General features: G+C 30.9%; 1 protein-coding gene across 1 annotated transcript in view; it reads left to right on the top strand.

The window, feature by feature from the left end:
• The window catches only part of LOC108689082 (tensin-2), a 184928-nt gene that overhangs the window by 40809 nt on the left and 133195 nt on the right, over positions 1–10924 (top strand). The window lies entirely within an intron of this gene.

Genomic DNA, 10924 nt, shown 5'->3' with positions numbered 1-10924 from the left:
TATATATATATATATATATATATAAAAGATTTGTCACATGTAATATGAGAAAGCTTTTTAAATCATGGATTTACAAATGTTCTGAACATTAATTGTAATATTGGATATACCGGTTGAAATACATTGAATCCTGAGGAAAGATTAAATGGCGATTATTGGATAAGGCTCAACTTTAATTTAATGTGCCGTAGACGATATCGTTCAAGATGATTATCTTTACACACCAGTTGGTGCAATAGATCAATTCATTTAACAGCGATGAAAACGAAAAGAGATAGATAGAAACTTTAAATCGATAGATACATTTAATCCCAACGTTAATTAAATAACAACATAATTAAATCTATCTAAGAAATCATGTCTTCGTATTATATATAATATCGTACAACGTACCAATATTATATCGTACAACATTTATATTTCCAGCGCATGCAATTAAATTTTTGTTTGAACTGATTATGAACAGGTTTCCCATATTTATTTTCTGATCTTAAAATGCAATTATAAATGCAATAACAGTTTATATTTATAAAGATAAAAAAAATCAGAATTAAAATATATTTGGTAATATAATAATATGATGTAAAGGAAAAAGTAGACAATTTATTTCGCAGAAGACATGAAAGTGGCGGGTGAGATTTCTGTTATATAACTGTAGTTACATCGACCTAATAATTATCTGTGTATAATAATACTTTATCATAATGTCGATATTTTTTTAGTATTACGATGCTAAATACTATTATTTTAGTAACGAAGAATAATTGCAAAAATATATGAATAATCGATAGTAAGGAAACAGTATATATAACTTGAGACTTTTTAAAGTTTTGATATATATATGTTCACACAAATACATTAGTTACAAGTAACTTCCGTTTATATTTTCATGAATTGAAGTTACATCATTAAAGACGGAGAATTAAGTATGTTCCTTTTAATAGCACTTATTAAATATCTATTTTTATAATTCTACAATAAATATTTTTATAGTTCTACAATAATTTAAAATAATTCAAAAAAGAAAGAAAAGGGGGAATAGAATTTTTTTAATTCTTTAGAAAGTTTGAAAGTGCTAAGGAAAAAACGTATCCATTATTTTGTTCACTCTTAGGCGCGTATTTGATTATCTTATTTGAATTTATTTCTTCCGTATACAGTTAATTATGCGGCACAATAATAGTTAATGACAATCCTGTTTAAGCGTCGACTAATTTTCGACATTGTTATTGGTCTGTCGACCGCGTTGTTTTACAGGAATAGCATTGCTAATAAAAGAGGGGAAAAGAACTGCGGACAAAAGAGAAACAGGGAGAGAGAAAGAGAGGAGGATAGAATGAGGGAGAAAAAGAGGAACTCGTAAGTGGTGAATTCCCGTCATTAAGTCGTTAGCCGGACGACAGCAGACTAACTGTCGGCTAACTGGCTGCTGAACTTGATCGACCAATCGTTGACCCCCACAGTCAATCGAAATTTACCGTGTGTTAACCACTCTTGTTTCATGTAATTCTTCCATATTATCCGGATGCGTAAACTGCTTTCAATAATTTGAGGGAAAATATTATGATCGTGAAACAGCCTGAATTGTTCAACTTGAAGGTAATGCAAGGGTTAAATTAAAATGTAAAACAAAATGTAAATTTTGTTCGCGATCGAGTCAATTATTTGGAAAGCTACATGTTTTCGTACGTGACCTATAATTGTCTTCTTGCATTATAATTAGGAACTTGTAAAGAGATATCTCATTTTTTTAAGGCATTTGATCTCAAATGTTCTCTTTTCTTAAAAACATATTTTTTTCTCTCTGAAGGTAACATTACATATTTCAATACCTTAATAAAAATGCATTTATGTAGTAAAAGTTCTACGAAAATTAGTTAAACAGTAGCGAAGTACTAATTGATTTTGCTCGTAACGCCGCACTTAATAAAAACTTAATTTATTAAATATTATTTACTATATTTAAAGTAAACGAACTATATCAGTAAAGACTTTTTACTGTCTACTATTATAAAAAAAATGTTTTGTAGAAATCTGAAATATTTATATAAAAAATGAACTTTTTTAAATCCTTGCATTTTTGTTGTATATTCCATAGAGATGGATTATATGGCTATTCATAGGGGGAAGAAGGTATGTATGGCTCATGAAAAATTTATACATAATGCATATAAAATGACACAATAATTTATAAAATGCGTTTATAAAGTTTTATTAAGGAATAAGAATGATAAATATGTATATGAAGTAATAAATAATAATTACAATCTTTCCACAAGTGTTATGACATGAGGTACACATTTCATGTAATGCGTTTATTGCATTTAGTGCACTGAATTCAATCTGCGCACTTTGTATGCATAAATCTTGCCTGCTAAAAATGCCGTATATCCCAAACAGATGGGATATATAAGACAACAAACTAGACAAAGAATACAAGAGCAAAATACTTGTATTTTGTTATACAATATACTTTACTATTCCTCGTGTATCACGAAATAATCATTAAGTCTTTTACATGTACTACAGTAATCATTTTATGTAGATTATAATTTATGATGATGCTATTTAACACAATGACAAATCGATTCAACTTACAATAATTTCATTAATATTAACAGTAAGAAATCTGAAATCATAACATTATACTAATATAACATACTAATATAACATAAAGGCATATAACAGAGTGATTATTCCCACTCCTTCTATTTTTTCTGACTTCGGCGGCGTAAATCCCAGCACGGCATATTTGCCGAAGTTACCTTATATATGATTACATATTCTCAGAAGCATTCAATATTAAGCTTTTTCACACCCATCGTATATACCCATACCCAAGCATTAACGTCCGTTTCAACGAAGGTGTTAATTAACTTGACGTATATTTAGCGAATCTCATTGGCATCTTGAAATTTGTGAAACATATAATCCAGAATTTCATTTCTTTTTCAATATAGATATACAAGGCGAGGTATTTTCGATCATGCTATTAAATAAATCCAATATGGATTAATTTTGTATCGTCATGACTTTAATTTTACTTTTTGATAAAATGAAATGGATTTCAGCTCGCGTCTCCTGCTTACACAAAATTTTGTTTCCAACAACACATTTTTTAAAAATTAATTCAGATTATATTCATAATCTATGATTATTATTTTATGAATTGAAAATAAATATTATATAATGCGCATTGTAATTTCATTCACTGTGCGGATACGAAGATACATATTTTGCATTGAAAAGGTGTTGATTACTGTTATTCGATTCGCCTGAGAATGTAAGCCGATCTGATAATGCTCGCGTGCAAGTGAGTTCCCATAATTAATTCCAGTCATTAATTAATAACGAGATGGCTGATCCCCTGTCGCACGTTTGTGGTATTCGACTCAATTCGTGCGTGATGCCATGCTTCGTCTACCGTGTTGATTTCGTGCTCTTAATTAATCCAATGTGTTTAACACATGGGGAACATAATAATCACAAGGATCAATTCCAAGAATTAATTTCTTTAGGAACATTTTTTAGGAAGATTAAATATATAACAAATGACGTAAGGAAGCAATTTTTGGTATAATAAAATATAATAAAAAAGAATTTCTTCTATAAAGTTATTTTTAAATCAAAATTCGCTGAGGATTATGAAACTATTGTTATGATACTTGACATTAGACTTACTGTCGTAAAAAGTCTAAATTGTGACTCAGAATCATATGATCTCTTACAATATCTTTTTCATCTTTCCCGTTGACGAAGCGTTTCTACTCACGTATAATGTTTATTTAAATTATCTGAGCTCATCAGGCATTAAATTACTGCTATCAAGTAAATTTTTATCACGTTTATTTGAATCATTATGAAAATAAAAAATGGTTATCATCACGTTAAGATCTAATTTTTGCTTAAATATCGTTTTTCTTAGTATTTATTTTATTGTATTCATTTATACGGATTTTATTAGGAAAGATAATTCATGAGTTTTCGTAGACTATTATATTTTACTCATGTAAATAAATTAATACACGTGGAATCACAGACGTACATGAAACTCAGATAAATTATCTCCCTAAAAATAGTCGTATTGAATATTACATTTAATTACTGACACTAATAACAAACGTTTTGATTTACGTAAAAAGATTTTGAATTACGGAGAAGCAGAATTTTTTACATAAAAAACACATAAATATTGATGTTGTCAGCATTTTAAGAATATTGTTAAAATATTCAAAGATATAATTTTTAATATCTTTATTTTCTTTATTTCATTATTTCTCGGACATGTTGATTTGCAACACATTTATAATATTAAATAGTATTCAATATAAACATGACATGCTTGTGATACGAGATATTATGTTTTTCTCACATTAATATATCGTGACTTGGAAGATTCCACGGATTAAGCGATCCTAAAAGTTTATATTAATAGTAACCGTTAGTCTTCATCAAGTCGCGCAAGTGTCAATTGGTTCTCTTGATATTATCGCACAGTTCGTCATAACACAACTCCAAGATGCGGGCTTCACTATGAATTCCAAGGCACGATAAAAAATATATGGGTCTCTTCAGTACGGCACGTAGTACGTTACTAAAGTTATCAATTAAGTCAATTAACAAAGTCTTGCGCTCTTCTTTAGTGGAGGCAAAAGAAATGCCTCGTGAAGGTTTTATTCACTATACAATGCACGTATCGTTGAGCGGCAAACTTGCCATGAAAAGTAGAATATGACAAAACCGCGTATTAAAATTCCTGCATACGTCGAAGCGCTGGTTAACACGATTAACGAAGTGTGGCGAGCGACGATTTTTCGGAATGTGCCAATCTATCGTGATGCTATAGCTTAATGGATATTCGGAATCGATAAACCAACGTTAAGCAAATTTGCAATGCAATTTGACGTTCTGCAACTGCAAATATCGAATCAGAATCAAGGAAATTCAATAGCAATTTGAAACAAGGAAAAAAACTGCAATTTATTAGCATTGGGAATTTTTATAATTTTAAATGTGCCTTTCGCGGGATACTTATTTGATTGATTTACCCTATTAATCATTAGTGTTATTAATTACTCATTAGTGCCAATGTTATTAAGAATTAATGATTGCAAGGATTATCGATTTATCTTAATTAAGATGACTAGATTACAGTATACGATATTAAGATTCAGATATAAAATAGAGATTTAAAAAAATATGAAATATTATGCGCTATGTCAAAAAGATCGATTCGTGAAACGCATGAATGCGTTTTTTATGTATTACCACAGTTATACCTTGCATTGCGACACGGAATATTCAGATTCGCAGTGCACCTGCAAGTAGAAATATTTCCGACCACCGGTACGGCGTCACGCAACAATCACGCTGTCGGTTACGTCAAACGACATTCCCAGTAAATTTTTTCTGTTGCAATTTCGATGCCGCGTTTGATATATCGACCGACAATCACTCGCAATCAAGGCCGTACAGGTGCGGTCATTAATTATATTAAATTACATGGGTCGAAGGAAAAAGCGAAGCAAAGTATATACGAAAGCATTGATGTTATTTTTGATGCACGATTAGAGATCAAATATTAGAAATCCATCTTTCTTTTCGATGAAATTAATTAAGCAGCTTATTTTATTTTACAGAAAGAGTCAAATGAACTAAGAAATCGCATGTCAATCGTGAACTCTCTTTATGCATACAATTGCATTGAACTATTATTACAATACTTCTGAGCGTACACAATAACAGCAATTATTCGTTGATTGATTATTGAATAATTCTGACAACACGTTGTCGGCATTATTCAATAATTATTTACGTTGTTAATACATGTCAATACAAACAAATGCAGATAAAATGCAAAATACAGTTTATCTAAATTATCAAATTTGATTACAGTTAACACTTTAATTTTTAAATAGATTTTATTAAAGGCTGAAACATTTTAACAAAAATTATAATTATTTTCATTAAGAAAGCTAATTATTACCGTTATTAAGAAGGAGAATTGATAAATTTTGGACAATATTTATTTATTTATATTAATTTTAGAATTGTCAAATCTTGTGTAAAAATTATCCTCTTCTTATACTTGTACATATAACATAAAAAAGTGTCGCTTTTATAATTCATGACATTCGCAATTTTATGTGATTCAGTCAATAACAAAGTAAGGCCTAACAATTACAAGCACATGCTAGATCGTGAAGTATGAGATGTCTAGGAAAACAAATTGCCGTCAGGCGGTCGACTGATAGAACATCAATTCCTTACAAATTCTCGTGGCGATTACATATTTTCTAGGCACGCCTCGTTATATATCACTTTATCGTTGCATCGTGAACTCAATGTGTTCAATTCACTTGGTGGTCAAGTCGTTGTATTTGCGCCATAAATAAAGTAGCCAGATTTTACGCTTAATGTGCAACATTAATCTCGCATCCTCATTCTTACTACGGTGAAAAGGTCAGAAAATGCCACTATTATTATTTTCATTCGTAATGATGTATATAATTTCAAATAAATACATAGAAAGAAAAATATTATAAAATGATTCTTGTAATGTTTTAGATATTTAAAAAACTGATTTAATATATTTTGAGAGAGAGAGAGAGAGAGAGAGAGAGAGAGAGAGAGAGAGAGAGACATAATAGTTTATTTTCATTCAATACAATATAATGCAATACAATATAATGTAAAGTATTCATATCAAAATTTATATTTCATATTTCATAATTTATTAGAATGTAAAAACTTTAAACAATTATTACAGATATCTATATTTGAATTTGACTTTAATTTACCCTTCAATTTTCTTAATATTTTAATTTATTTTTAGTATTTTATAAGAAATTTTTATTTTATGAAATATATAAAAAGTTCTTTGAATCATTTTACTGTTACGATATGATTAAGATATCTATAAAAAAATTTATAAATGAATATTTATCATTCTTCGAACGTTATCGTTAAAGTTTATAGCTTTGAATTAATTTCTTTGCTATTTTTTTATCATTTACGCACTCTATCTATGCGGATGTTTCATCCTTGCGCCGAGATCGATAATGCATAATCCCGCCCGCGAGATCGCGAGACATGAAGTCGCCACTGTTTTCTTGACAACACATGACTGTCTAGCGATGGTGATTGTACGTTCTCTGTTCAAAACTTTATGAGCTGTCTGAAGCCTAATTATATACGCCAACTCGCAGTAGGCTATGTATATGAGAGTCACGTGATAATGACAGGAAACGTGTCGGCACAAGAGAAATGCGTTCTCGAACGGTTCTCGACGGCATCGCGTGACTTTTGAAAACGACAATCTCCCATCCAATTGCTGCTCTATCAAACGTCGAAAATGACATCTTCCTGATGACGCATTATTAGAAAAATTCGCAAGAATTATTGTAGGAATATGATAAATTGTAATGCGAATCGTGGTAATTCAATTAATATAGGAAGTTATTTTTGTTGGCACGATTTGATAAATATCCCAATGAATATAGAGTCAGTGATTTATCATGGTTAAAAATTCGGTTATTCTAACAATAAGTCAAGCATGTCAAATATAATGTCATTATTTAGATTATATAAATGTTATATTAGTGGTATCATATAGGACGTATAAAATAAACATCTGTCATTATAAAAGAATATCGCAGACAAGTCGTACAATGTGTTCCATTTAGTGATCCGATCGGTTAATGGCATGCGAGACTCTATGCTCTTGAAATATCTCTTGGTTACCAAAAGCAATTGAATTTCGAGCTTGTTCTGTGTGTTTGACAGCGCAGTTAGCGATGGAAATGTGCGGCCTCGAATCCACCCGCGGCAGGACCGATGACGACATTGACGATAGCCATATCTCCTTAATGGATCGGCTTAACAAGTCAAATTACATGTTTGCCGGTCACTGTTGACGTTACTTCTAAAAATGTGCAGGGGGAATGTTGTTTTGCCAATCGGTATTGATTGACAGAATGATTTACAAACTCAGCGTGCAGCCGATCTATCGTTGATACACAACGAATATGAGCTACTATTGTATTTCTTTCCATAGCTTTTCTTTCCGCAATGCACCATTTATAGAAATAAGTCATCATTTTTCATGCTGTCATTCATAATTGCCGACGCAGCGTTTGTTAACTATGTTTTATTTGCCGAGGGTAATTAATTATCTTTTATTTACTAAGAGGTAAATTACATATTTATATAGTTACATCCTTTTGTTTAGAATAGTAATTGATTTTAAGATATATGATTGCCAATTATAAAATAACAAGCATTTGTTAGTAAAGAAGTAGTAAAAATTTTACAATTTTATTAATCTTTGTAATAATTAATATTTTGTTTACATTTAATACATGAATGCGAATTTAATATAAATTTTCATATTCAATAACATCAGTTATATCACGTTATATATGTCACATCAAGACAAAAAAATTCAATTATATTCCCTCCGTTGAAATATGACGTTATAAGATGATAACGTTCAAAATTGCCGGATATTGCATAATGGAATGAGATGAGTCTTGAAGTTCCTTCTCAATGAAAAATGGCAGTCTGTCCTTGAACTTTAATATATTGTCTGAATAGATTTGCGTTTTTTAGCTTCATTTAGCACTGACCTACTTTGTATCGGTATCAATTAACGTTATTAACGCGTACTTTGTATCATCAGCTGAATAGTTACGAGGTCGGACTATGGTTAATATAATCACTGGGAAAAAAATCTTTCGCAGTTTTGTGACGACGTAAATTGTGTTTTAAACTTTCGAGAATTGAAATCACTATACTAATGCGGAAACGCGAATATAAATTACAAATCTCCCTATTTTATAATAAAGATTCTGATCAGATTAGATAGCTACAGCTTTACATTGACCTATATTCCGATGCGCACAACAAATTCGAATTTTATTGTAGCGTGTGCACTTCGCGGTTAATTAACTCGGTGTTTAAATCTGGCACGTACGCAACAATTGCTCATTTCCATTTTTTACACGCGTCGGTCAGCGCGCGCCGGAAGTGGTCACAACACACATTGTGATGATGCTGCACGAATATTCAGCGACACTTACAAGCGAGATGAAAGACATAGCGACGCTCGCCAGTGAGATGGTGGGATGTCTCATATAGGACACTAAAATTATGCGGAACGCAAACGTTATGGCGTTGCGTAAACAGTAGCTAACTCGATGTAGGAAGGTACGTACGATCGCTGACTTACAATCATGATATAGCGTTGCGTGTTGCGTTTGAATCGCTAGCTATAAATCCCATGGAGATAGCCAGTTGGGACGAAGGTACATAGATCTAGGACGATACAGATCTACGAGGGTGGCTGTGACCGTCAATATTACATCAGGCCTAAAGTTGGATTCGGAGAAGCAGTAGTCTGATTTAAATTAATGTTGACATGATCAGAATGCGCCAAATTCATGATTTTTGATATATCTCAAATAAATATGTCAAATAAATAATTTCAAGAACGTATAAGCCCAAGAATCAAGAAGTTTTGCGATGTTTATTTTATTTTATATTCAAATTTTTATATCTCTACTATAATTTAGAGACTCAAAATAATTTGTAACGAAAGAAATTGTATCTCTAAGTTCTCTATTTATTATTGAAGTTATTAGCAATAATGTACGATAATTAAATTATATATGCCAAAGGTAACAATAGCTACGTGGTGAATTATATCTGCTACTACCAGTATGTCTGTCTCTTACGACATCGCGTTGCCAGTAGATTCACATTTCCTCCAGCAGTCGTACGGTAACGAGCTATGCAAAAGCAAATCCATGTAGTCATGAAACAATGGAAGTTCGTATATCTATAGATCTGTATGTATATAATCTGTATACATTTATGCGTGTGTACGTGACAATGCGCAACGATTCATTGATAGATACGTACCTTCATCAAGAAGTTATTGATATGTAACATTCTTTCTTTAACAGTCATGACATTCACATAAGCAAACACATATGTGTACATATGAAAGGATTCCTGAATGGAGAACAGCAGATCAGAAATAGTGCTTCTATGAATTGAACGATTTTGCGATAGGTTCGATCGTAGATTGTGAGAGCATATTATTTTCGCATCTTGAATAAATATATAAAATTATTTGAAAAAATTTATATACATATTTTTTTTAGAATAATTCCTACGTAATTGAAGTTAGAAAAATTATGTGATTATTATATTAAGATTTTACTGTATCAGTTCTAATAGGGTAAAGGACTTTTAGTTTTCAATAATTAAAAATCTATAGATAGCATATAGTGTGTATTTTTAACATGACAAAATATTAAAAAATTCACAATTTTTTATAACTTGTTTAGTGATCTTTGCATAATAATGATAAGATAATCGTATAATTTTTTTAGAAATCTACATATTTCTGACAGGGCAATTCTTAACAATCTCAAATAATTAGAAATTTGCATAGCGTAGTTTTTTAATATAACAAGTTATTTGAAAATTTACAATTTTGTATAACTTATTTATTTAGTGATAATTGCATAATAATTTGTGCATAATAATTTTGATACAATAATCTCATAACTTTTTCTAGTTATATAAATTTCTCTATGACGTTGGTCTACAATATTCGTATATGTAGATCTATGCTGTAATGAAAGTCTTGACTCCGAATGTTCGTAAAAAATTGTTTGCTACGGTAAGGTGACTTAAGAGAAAAAAATCTAGATTCGAAAGTTCTCATCGCACCGCTGTTGTGGAAGTTATACGTTCATTCCGCTATGCTCGCTATAATTCCATCAACGTGGAAATATGTCTTCTGTCTCCACGCCCACCAGAACCTTATTCCGTTACTATCTGAGTTTTCCTGCGTGCATAGAAACGTTCGAGAGCGTCGTAGATTGTTACAGGGATATTGATTACTTGCGGATAA

Source organism: Atta colombica, unplaced genomic scaffold, assembly GCF_001594045.1.
Source record: "Atta colombica isolate Treedump-2 unplaced genomic scaffold, Acol1.0 scaffold254, whole genome shotgun sequence".
Taxonomy (NCBI): domain Eukaryota; kingdom Metazoa; phylum Arthropoda; class Insecta; order Hymenoptera; family Formicidae; genus Atta; species Atta colombica.
Note: the sequence above shows the minus strand (reverse complement) of the source record. Positions and strands in the feature narration are given on the sequence as shown.